Below are 12,357 nucleotides of genomic sequence, written 5' to 3'. Positions count from 1 at the left end.
AAGCGTGTGCACACATGCATATGAAGTCCCAAGGCTGACCTCTTGTCCTCAATTGCTCAGTCCTTTATTTACTGAGGCAAGGTCTCTTGCTGAACCAAGAGTTTATGAGTCTGACTAGTCTAGCTGGCCAGCTTGCCCTGGGGATCCTGTCTCTACCCCAAGTGCTGGGATTACAAGCACACATGCTTGGCTTCTTTGAGTCCTGGGGATCCAAACTCCAGTCCTCTCACACTCTGCTTGGCAAGTGTTTGAATCCCCTGAGTCATCTCCCCAGCCTGGTTTCTGTAAGATTCTTAGTGAAGTTTCTCTTACTCTCTCCATTTACCACATCTCACCATTCATCATATCATAGAAAGGAGAAATTACTACATTTTACATCTATAAAATAGAAAGCAGAGATAGACCAAGGCTCTAGATCTGCCCAAGGCAGCCCACAGTGAAAGAACTCTGAAGGTTGGCTTTGTCACAGCTCAGGCCTAGTGTTTAGCAGAGCTAACATGAAGCTTCATCTATCACCAGCTACCTACAGTGACATCCACAATGGAAAGATTACATTTGAAACCTCCAGTTCTAAAAAACAAATGAGAACTAGAACTGCATTTGATCTATTTTTGAAGCATAAAAATGCCACAAAACTCATTTACACTGGAAAGGGTTAAAATGCAGACTCACTTGTAGTGCAGGGTAATGGGAAGGGAAGTGACTGCATTCCTTGAAGACACCAGGCTTTGCAGCAACATCACTGAAACCACTCAGGGGTCTTGTTGCTTTCCTCTTTTTCTAGCTCTCTGTCGCCTCCTCCTCTGTCATCTTTCCTTTCCCTTACCCAGATCAGCTCCCCCTGCACCGCCTCATGCCCCCAACCTTATTATAACCTGCAATGGACAAACCTTTTTTGTCATTGTTTCCATCATTCCACAAGGTTGTCCTGCAACACCCTATTTATATTTGAGGTTGGCTTCTAACTCTAGAGATCTGCCTGCCTTGCAGCGTGGGGATTAAGGGCATGTATGTGCTGTAATGCCCTTATTTTCCTATCTATTAATGGACACTTAGGCTGGCGGCAATAAACATGAGACCTGTGGAAGGCTGACTTAGAATCCTCTGAATATATACTCAGGAGTATTACTGCTAAGTGCTAGACAATGCATACAAAAGTATTAGTTTTCAGGAACCTCCATACTGATTTCCATAGTGGCTACACAAATTTACATTCCCACCAGCAATATATAAGAGTTTGTACACGTCTCTCTCTCTCTCTCTCTCTCTCTTTTTTGTACACACCTTTGTATTTGTCCTTTATTTGAGGCACGGTTTCACTCCATAGCCCAGACTGACCTCAAACTCATGGAGATCCTCCCACCTCTGTGCCTCTCAGGTGACAGAATTAAAAAGTGTGAGTCATCACATCAGGCTATTGTCATTTGTTTTCTTGATGATAGCCATTTTGACTGGGGTGAGATAAAATCAAGGCAGTTTTAGTTTGCATTTGTCTTATGGCTAAGAACGTTGAACACTTTTCTAATTATTTATTGGCAGTTCTTCCTTTGAGGTAAGGTACGCCCATTCAATTCATTACCCCCATTAATTATTTAGATGAGGGTTTTTTTGTTGTTAATTTTGTACAGATTCTAGATATCAATCCCTGCTGGATGCACAGCTGGCAAATATGTTTCTTATCCTATAGGCTATCTCTTCACTCTGTTGATAAAATCCCGCCTGTTAATTCTTAGGATTATTTCCTATGTTTTCCTTTGCACAAAGTATGTGCCTGTGCTTTCCTACAGCAGTTTGAGAGTGTCAGACATTAAGGTCTTTGATCCATTTTGAATAATATAGATATATAGGTAAGGGTCTGGTTATATCCTTTTAGATGTGGACACCCAGTTTCCCAAGCACAATGTTTTGAAGATGCCGCCTTTTCCCCCATGTATATTCTTGACATCCTTGTCAAAGATTAGGTGACTATAGCTGTATGTGGTTTGTTGGCTGGTGACCAGGCCTTCCTTCTGCCTGAGCCTACAGAATGCTGGGATGACAACAGAACACCATTATGCCTGGCTTCCTATTTGTTCCTGTGTTTAAGTAGTTCAGGCTACCTTCAAACCATGGCAATCCTTCTGCCGTGACCTCCTGAGGTCCGAGATGACAAATATGCATCACGGTTGGCCTGAGTCTCCATTCTATTATTCTAGCTACACATTGTTTTTGTGGCAGTACCATCCATTTTTCCTAGTATACTTCTGTAATATGGTTTGAGATGAAACACCGTGGTACCTATAGCATCGCTCTGCTTATGATTAATTTCTTTTGTGCTCAGAGCAATTCCAGAATTTTTTTCATGTTCTGGGAAAAATGCCATTGGAATTCCTAGGATGACTTCATTGAGTCTGTAGATCATGTTTGGTAATACAGTCATTTCCACAATACTAAGTCTGCCAATTCATGTGATTTCTGCATTATTCTTAGGAGGCAGAGGGTACCACAGTGCATGAGTGAAAGTGAGAAGGACTATGTAGAGCTGTCCTCTCTGTGTGCATTTCCCTGTACCCAGAGGGTCAACTGAGGCCACTAGGTTTGCACAGCAAGAGCCTTTCCCCACAAGAGTGATCTTGATTGCCTCAGGGTCTTCCATGTTCTAAAGTTTTCATTATAGACATCTTGTCTTTCCTTTGGTTGGGTTTATCCTAGTATTTGAGGTTTTTTTTTTTTTTTTTTTTTTGACAATCTCACTGTGCAGCCCTGGATGGAACTTGCTATACAGACCAGACTGGCCTGGACCTCAGATCTTCCTGCCTCTCCTTCCTGAGTGCTGGAATTTTAAGGTGTGTTCCACCACACCCTACCCTGCCCGTTGATTTTATCCAGATACTTCTCTTGCTGTTTTGTTTTGTTTTTTTTTTTTTTTTTTAAATCAGCTCTGAGTTTCTTTGGGAGATTTTTAGGATCTTTGAACTTTATTTATTTATTTATTTGTTTTTGGATATAGGTTTTTTTCTGTGTATCCCCTGACTGTCCTGGAACTCAAACTGTCTACCTACCCTTATCTACTGAGTGCTGGGATTAAAGACATTCTTCACTATACCTGGTTCCTGAACTTAATTACTAATTATCACCATTTTTAAAAATTTATTTATATTTTACATGTATGATGAGTGTTTTCCTTGTATGTGTATGTATGTGAACAATATTAACATTTACATTTCTTGCATATTTGTCATGTTTTATTTTAAGTTACTTAACATACACACCAAAGTCACCACAGGTCAGCCTGTAATTATTTTCCCTATAATCCTGTCTCAAATATACAAAAAGCAAACCTCCCTTGATTACTGGGTATGACAAAATAAGTCTGTGATCCGAGCATCTGGAAGGTGATAGCAGGATGATGAAGAATTCAAGGTCATCCTTAGCTACTCAGCAACTTCCAGGACCAGTCTAGGGTATATCAAAACAAACAAACAAACAAAAAAAAGCAAGCCGTGCAAACAATTTTTGTTTTTAAATTTTGAAATACAGCCTCATGTAGTCACAGCTGGACTCAAACTCATGTAGTGGAGGAACCTAGAACCTGCCTTCATGAAACCCAGGATTACAGGCATTCAGACGCAAGGCATCTATATTCTAGGCACCCACTCTACCAACTTATCTACACCCTCAGGCCAACAAACACTATGTCTTTAATTGGCAACTGCAGTTTTACAGGATTTTTTTTTATTTGTGTGCATGTGTGTATATAAGTATGTTTAGGTGGCCTCAAATGATGGAGGCCTTAGGTTCTCTGGATATAGGCAGCTCTGAGCCACCTAACATGGTGGGTGCTGGGAATAGAACTTGGGCCTCTAAAAGCAAGTACTGTTTGTAACTGCTGCACTATCTCTCACCAGCCTCCAACCATTCTTTATTTGTTTTCAGAGATAAGGTCTTATTGTGTAGCCCTGGCTTTCCTAGAACTTATTACATAGACCAGGCTGGCCTCAAATTCAGAGGGATCACCCTGCCTCTGCCTCCAGAGAGCTAGGATTAAAGATACGTACCACCACACCTGGCCTAAATATTAAAAAAAAAAAAAAATCATCATTTGAATAGGCAACACATCAAGTTCTAATCAATGAACTAGGAATATAGCTGACGGTAGAGAACTTCAAGCATGTATAAGGCCCAAGTACAATCTTTGCTCACTTGAATAAACACTCTCTCTCCTCTCTCTCTCTCTCTCTCTCTCTCTCTCTCTCTCATATTCAAACAACTATGCTCACTTGAATAAACACTCTCTCTCCCTCTCTCTCTCTCTCTCTCTCTCTCTCTCTCTCTCATATTCAAACAACTAATGTTGTCTTTTAGCTTCTACCAGAAATGAGTCACAGAAAAATTCCACATAAGATCTTAGGTTAAGACCAAAAAGTTCATATTCCCTTCATTAGATTGTAAACTCACAAAGAGCAACAGAGTGAGATTTGTACCCAAAATGCTACTCTTATTTCTGTGATGTTTGTTACAGTGGCTGAAAAAAATACTTCCAGTCCAGTGATTGTAAAGCTGGGCAAACAATAATAACAGAGAAGATACATATCTCCATAAATAACATGAATATAGCAGATAGAAACGGCACATCATTTATCCACTACATTCACACATTACAATTTACTTGGGTATTTTATACTCCTTTCCCATTTCTCTGATTCTACTCCATCTTCCTCAGTAGTGAGTGACAGGCACAGTGCTAGCACTGCCAAGATACTTTGCGAGGAGAACTCTGTAGAACAGTCTGCTGATGAGAACAGGGCAGTCTACTGATGACTCATCATGCACTGGGGACTGACCTTTATCTGTCTGATCCAGCATCTAATTGGCCTGAGAATTTGCTTACTACAGAGTAAGGCACTAAAATAGCTAGCAGTTGACCCAGTGTAATGGCGCATACTTTTGTCCCACCACTAAGTTGAGGCAGGAGAATCAAGAGTTCCAGACCAGACTGGGTTATGGTGCTAAAATCTTGTCTCAAAGAGACAAAAACAAAACAAAAACGGGAGCTCTGTTTTTAACAAACCATCTTCTCCAGACACTATGCCAAAAAATCTAGAGATCTCTTCAAACTTTATAAAATCTTCAATTTTTGATTTGGGAAAGGCAATACTTGGTAATTCTAGAATTATAAGCCCCAAAATAGAGAATTAGAAGGGTAGATGAACATAAGGATACTGTTGTGTTCAGGAGTCCACAGCACCAATGCTGGCCCCATTGGTGAAGTGTTCTGTGTTTCCTGCCTAATAGCAAGGCATTTCTCATATAGGCACAAGAGTTCCTTCATAGAAGAAAGCTACCAAAAATAACTTCTTTGGGAATTTGGGAATAGCCCCAGCCACAAGAAACTCCTCATTTGCCCCATACCTGGCCTGGCTCCCATCCTGAATAAAATCTGGTTTCTCCCTTTGTTGAAATGTACACACTAAGGAGAAACACCAATATTGAAATTATATACCACAAATGGGCGAGCTCATGCAGTATTTTTCTTTCTGTGACTTATTTCACTTAACATGTTTTCCATGTTCATCCATAGTGTTGCTAGTGACAAGATTTCATTTATATTTTTATTATTTATTGTGTATGTATGTGTGTGTGTGCATACATGGATGCCAAGGTATTTGTGTGTAGGTCATAGGACAATTTGAGGAAACTGCTTCACCTTCTGCCATGCAGATCCAGGACTGAACTTAGGGTGCCAGACTTTAATGGCTGAGTCAGCTCACTGGTCCCAGGATTTCATCACTTTTTGGGTAAGTGGCATTCTGCTATGTATCCATACTCCACCCATCCTTTGATGAATACCTGGCTACTGTAAATAGTAATTTAATGAACATGGGGATGAAGGTGTAATTTCCTTTGGATCTCTACCCAGGTGTTTGATTGCTGGATCATATGACAATTCTATTTTTAATTTATTTTAAAAGATCACCCATACTAGAGTTGTAGTATTAATGTCTATGCTAGTTAATATTGACCATTTGGCAGGATGGGCAGGAGGGAACTTCTCTCCACATCTTGCCCAAATACCATCTTTTCAGAAAGAGGCATTCCAACAGAAACAACATATCACCTCTCTGTGGTTTGGATTTACAATTCCCAAGTGATAAGCAATAATCAGTTTTTGAGTTTTAATTTGTTTTTAATTTCTTCTATTTGCTATAATCTGCATGTCTTCGTTTGAGAAAAGTTGAATAAGAACTTTTATGCATCTTAACCAGTCTTTATATATGTGTATATGCATGTATGTGTGCTTACATGTGCTACTGTGTGTGCACTTGTGTAGAAAACAGAGGTTGACTTCAGGTGTCTTCCTCAGTTGCTCTCCACCTTATGTGGGTATTGGGGATTGCATTTGGGTTCTCATGTATGGAAGCATGTTACCAACTGAGACGTCTCTGCAGCCCTTGATTTGGTTATTATGTGTATGTGTATTGTGGGGGGGGCATATATATACTTGGAGGACAGAGTACCGCCTAAGATGCTCTTCTTCGGGTACCTACCATCCGCCATTTCCTGAGACAGCACTCTCACAGGCATGGGGCTTGCCAACTAGACTAGGCTGGCTAGCCAGTGAGCTCCAAGTAAGATCCCATTATCTCTCCACTTTGCTGGTACTAGATTACAAGTTTTTGTGTGAGTGGTGGAGACTGAACTCATACCTATATGGCAGAAGCTTACCAACTGAGCCATCTCCCCAGCCTCTGGTGTCTCTCTGTTCCCCCTCCTACACAGGGTGGCCTTGAACTTGCTCTGTAGCCCACCTTCCTTGAACTTACGACCCTCCTTCCTCAACCTCTTGAGTGTCTAGGATTACAGGCCTGTGCCATCAGTCCCAGCAATAATCAGAATTTTGAACATTTTCATCACTAAGAATGATAAACATGTGAAACGATGAATATATTAATTATTCTGAATTATTAAACAATGCATCAAAACATCACATTGTATCCTATAAATGTCTACAATATATATTATACCCATGACAAAAATAAGCATTTTTCCTTTCCAGTCATCAATATAAGCAAAACGGTTGACTTCCTTTGTGTAACATACAGATGCACACACACACACATCTTTCCCTTTTGCAGTCCTGGGAATCACACCAGAGTTTTGCTCATGATGGGCTTACTGCTGCATCCCTGAGCTGTAGCTACAATATGTCTGTGTTGTTCTTCCCTGAGTTATAATTGGCATTGTGGGACGTCTTCTTTGAAATTTGAAATGTTTATACAATAAGCTCAGAGATTTTTTTTTAAGTTAATTGCATGTGTGCTGAATGTTACAAACAGGAAGTCCAGGCTACATTGCTTACATAAGGGGAGAAAGCAAACAGGAAGTCCACAGGGAACAATAAGAAACACATTGGTTCCTGTGTCTTTACTATGAGGAAGAAAATCAACTCCTGTACTTGTGGGATTTCATACACATAAGGGAATCTCTTCCAAAACCCATTCAAATTACAGGACAACTTCAAACTTAACTTATTTACAGTGTTCAATATCAAGTTATATAGACCAGACTGTCCTTCTATTTCCCAAAAGAAAAAAAGAGTAAGGGTCATCCGGTAATAAAGGAAAGGGCCTTCTTACAGAGGTACTGAATTTGTATGCTTGTCCAAAAACACTGAAGTGTGTAAGAGTGTGTGTGTGTGTGTGTGTGTGAGAGAGAGAGAGAGAGAGAGAGGAGAGAGGAGAGAGAGAGAGAGAGAGAGAGAGAGAGAGAGAGAGAGAGAGAGAGAGAGAGAGAGAGACTCTCAACTATAGGAAAAAAGAAGCCCCTTCAACCTGGAGGCAGGAAGTTCTGCTTCTGGCCCCACCTTGTCACCTTGGTCAAGTCCCACACAGCTTCTTAATGCCAGTTTATCCATTTGTAAAGACCATGGGTGCTATTCTGTTATGCTATCTTAGAGAAGCCTACAGCCATGTTTCCGGACTCTCCTCTTAACCTTTGTGCCTGATCCCATATTTAAAAACTTTTATTAGATTCCCAACTTGGTAGCATAAAAAGGAAACTCTCAGGCCCCTTACAATGTTGTTTCAGAGCATCCATCCAAACCTATTTCAAATGTATGTTAAATAAACATCATATATCTCTCTAATTACTATTTGTAATTAATTACTATTTATTTATAATGTATTCATATACACCTGTATACCTATATTTTAATTTCTAAGTCTACTCAGATTTAGAAAGAATAACAGAGGAGATCTTGTTTACAAAATTTTCAAAATTTAAAAAAAAAATTACTTTGGTTAGTGAATCTCATAAAAATTCATTATCATATTACCCTCTGAAATGAAAGACTCATGCCTTTAATCCTAATACTCAAGAAGCAGAGGCAGGTGGATATCTGGGAGTGCTCAGGTCAGCTGGGGCTACAAAACAAAATCCTGTCTCAAAATAAACAAATACATATAATGAAATTATTTTCTTTTCTGGGTGTGATAGTGCACAACTAGAATTCCACCACTCTGGAGGTAGAGTCAGGAGACTTAGCAAATTTAAGGTCAGCCTCAGCTACATAGCAAGTTTAAGACCAGCTTAGGCTATATAAACCTATGGAATATTCCTTTACACTGTGTGACTATATGTCGCTGTGATTGGTTTAATAAAGAAGTTGATTGGCCAATAGCTGGACAGGATAGGTTAGGTAGGAAAACTGGACTAAGGACACTGGGAAGGAGGGCGGAGTCAAAGAAGTTGACAGCCAGACACAGAAACAAGAGATGCAAGATGAAACAGAGGTAATGCCACGTAGCAGAATGTAGATTAACATAAATGGGTTAATTTTAGTTTTAACAGCTAGGCAGTAACAAGCCAGAGCTATTGACTGAGCATTTATAATTAATATTATGTCCTTTTGTGGTTATTGGGAAGCAGCTGGCAGAACAGAGTTGGAGCGAGGACTCACTCCCTAAAGTGCTTGCCATATAAACAAGAGGTCCTAAGTTCAGTCCCCAGGACCCATGTAAGACTCAGACACAGCAGTGCATGTCTATAACCCTGTCACTCTGGTGCCAGGGAGTGGGTGGGGATGGGGGATAGGAAGAGTAGAAAGAGGGAGGACACAGATTCACTGCTCACTGGCCAGCCAATCTACAGGAATTGCTCAGCTCCATGTTCCGTGAGAAACAAAAAATGTGATGAGACTGATGAAGATATCCATGCTATACAAACACACATACAATCCCACAAACACAGAATCAGGTATGGTCACTCAAGCCTATAATCCTATCACTTGGGAGGCTGAGACAGGGGAATTGCCACAAGTTCCAAGCTAGCCAAAGCTATATAACAAGACCCTGTCTCAATAAAACAGAAGCTTTTTTTTTTTTTTAAACTAATATCACTCAGAATAAGCAGAAATAACAACAATGTATCTTCCATTTTTGAAAAATTCCATTAGGAACTCCAGCAAAGCTGGCTTTCTTTCTATTTTGGCACAAATGCATCATGTGCTCAGCTCCCTCTCCGCCACTTCCTCTCAGCTGAGCCTCCCCAAGGAGCTCATACTCAGCAAAGCCCGGCAAGGAGGGAGACGAGGAGCCAAAGCAGCCACCCCAGAGTCTGCCCAACGCAAACATCCACACCAATATTGCTCATGTTTTCTCTTTTGATTCAACAAATGCACCGTCAGCTCTCAGTTCCAACATAAATACAGAAAGGCATTCTAAAATGTGTCAAGACATTAGTTAAGGGGAGAGATATAGAGGACAGCTTTTGCTAAGGTTCTGAGTGGCCCAATGCATGGGCTACATGTAGGATTTTCAACGGTGCCCCAGTGCATGGGCTACATGTAGGATTTTCAACGGTGCCCCAGTGCATGGGCTGTGTGTAGGATTTCCAGAGTCAGTGAATGACTCTGGAACTTAAACAGCTTAATATATTTCTGGTTATTATGTTGTTTTATCTCTTATTATATATAGTGCTGGGTGATAAAACCAGTGTTTCAAGCTTCTTATGTATTACTCTCTCCCAGTTCCCCACTCCCTTTTAAGACATTAACACTTTAAGTTTTCAAACTGTCCAGTTTTCCCTCTGGACTCTTGGTTTCTAACTGCCTGGGGTATTGTGAGGAGGAAGAGTGTGGACAAAAAAATCATCTCCCTGTCAGGGATCGTGGCATTCCAGATATCCTACTCATCTCTAACTTCAAATACTAATTACAACTTAGAAATATCAGAATAAAATGACAATGAAAACTTTTAAATGCTAGGCATTTTAAATGCTGGTACTATACATGCCTATAGTACCAGCCCTCCAGAGGCGAAGGCAGGAACACTGACCACTGAGAGTTCAAGGCTAGCCTGAGCTACAAAATAAGACCCTATCTCAAAGAACAAAAGCAAAACAAACAAAAAGCAACAACAAAAAGCCAAAATAGTAGCTCAGAAGCAGAAGGATCATGGGCAAATTCCAAGGCCAGCCTGAGTACAGCACCTCAAAAATAAAAGTAATCAATATACGATCAGCTTCTGTTTTGAAACTCTACCATGCATATTAAGGGATCTCCTTATAACAGGCAGCTGGAGCAAGAACCAGAGGCAAGGACAGCTCACATAAGCTTTATCTACAAGTCAGTCACTGTGCTGCAGTGACTTTCATTATCATTATCATTATCTCCATTTTACAAGGGGAAGAAATCAGAGAAAAAGAGGAGTTAAGACAAGGACCTAAGGTTATAAAGCTTGTAAGGTGACCTAAGATTTGCCTGACCCCAGACATAGCCATCCATTGCTATGTTAGAGCTACACACTGTGTGGGCAGGGTTCCTGTGCTTTCAGACGCTTGCCAGAGAGAGAACTGTTGCAAAAAAATGACTCTACCCCCCTTAAGGCACACTGCTCCTCTGTGTACTCATCAAGCAACTTCCTTACATTCGCCAGTTTCCCTAAGCCAGCTGGAAAAGGGGTAAAGGAAAAGCTGCATACCCTTGGCATCGATGCCTCTTAAGTGGACACTGAGCATCCTAACTTTGAACATGAATCTGACCTTCACTTGGTTGACTTGGACCAGTTATGGAGGCCCCTTTCTGAGAATCAATAAGATACAGGGAAAAATCACCAAGTTAGACAACAATCCTATGGAAGACCACAACTGCTAAAGCAACTGTATACCCACAACGTAGAATAGCAAAACCACAAGCTACTGTAAGAGTCCGGAAAGAACCTGCCTGATACAAATACCACCACGGAGGAAGCCAGATGCAACTCGCAGGTCTCCCTCCTTTTCGGGCAGGGAAAGATGTAGTCTGCAAACTCAGTGTTGCTGAAGTAAAAATAAAGATGACGGCTCAGTGGATAATTATTACAACGAGGGGTAATATTACCCACTCCAGAGGAAAGAACACTGTTTCAAAACTACTTTCATTTTGAAAATACTGGGCAAGCAGTCTTACTGGTGAATGAGGGTTCCTTCTACCATCCATCCTTTCATATTCTATAACACTGAAGGAATGCATTTCCTTTTTTAGTTGTGTCTCAGGATTCAGCCCAAACACAGGTCTACTAATTCTTACTAGATTTATAGTCTTAAAAACTTACTTATTTTATTGGGCAGTGGTGGTACATGCTTTTAATCCCAGAACTAAAGAGGCAGAAGCAGGTGGATCTCTGAGTTTGAGGCCAGCCTGGTCTACAGAGCAAGTTCCAGGACTGCCAGAGCTAAACAAAGAAGCCTCATCTCGAACTACCCACCAATCTTTGTACTTTATTTTTTATATATGTGTCTGTGTTAGTGGATATCACACATGTCCAGGTGTCCTAAGAGGCCAGAAGAGGGCACTGGATGCCCCGGGGCTGCAGTTACAAGTTGCTATGGGTCGATCAATTTGGGTGCTGGAAAGGAAAAGGGTCCTCTGAAGAGAAGCAGTCCTATCCGTTCAGCCGCACTCTAGTCCCTAGAGCTACAGTCTTAAAGAGGACAACCAGGGGTTAGGGCGATGAGCCTAGCCAGCAAAGAGCTTGCCTTGCAAGCATGGGAACACCCGTAGGGTGGAAGGTGAGTTGAGCATGTGGCACTCTTACAACCCCAGTGCTCAGGAGGCAGACATACACAGATTCCTGGGGCTAACTGGCCCAGAAACAGCTTCCTTTCTCCAGCAAGCTCCAAGCTAGCATGACAAATCTCCAAAAAAATGATGGACAGTGCCTGAGGAATGATAGCCAAGGTTATTTTCTGGCCCCCATAGGCATGTTCATACACATACATGCACAAACACAGACATGTAAATATGCACGTGTACACACACACACACACACACACACACACAAACAGGTTCTGGCTATTTCTTCCTATACCCTAAGTGTGTATAGACTTACTGACAATTCC

General features: G+C 41.1%; 1 protein-coding gene across 11 annotated transcripts in view; it reads right to left on the bottom strand.

Moving 5' to 3' along the window:
• Positions 1-12,357, bottom strand: part of Cpeb3 (cytoplasmic polyadenylation element binding protein 3) — a 166,002-nt gene that overhangs the window by 71,972 nt on the left and 81,673 nt on the right. The window lies entirely within an intron of this gene.

Source organism: Phodopus roborovskii, unplaced genomic scaffold (genome assembly GCF_943737965.1).
Source record: "Phodopus roborovskii unplaced genomic scaffold, PHOROB, whole genome shotgun sequence".
Classification (NCBI taxonomy): Eukaryota; Metazoa; Chordata; class Mammalia; order Rodentia; family Cricetidae; genus Phodopus; species Phodopus roborovskii.
This window is presented reverse-complemented; position numbering and strand designations above follow the sequence as displayed.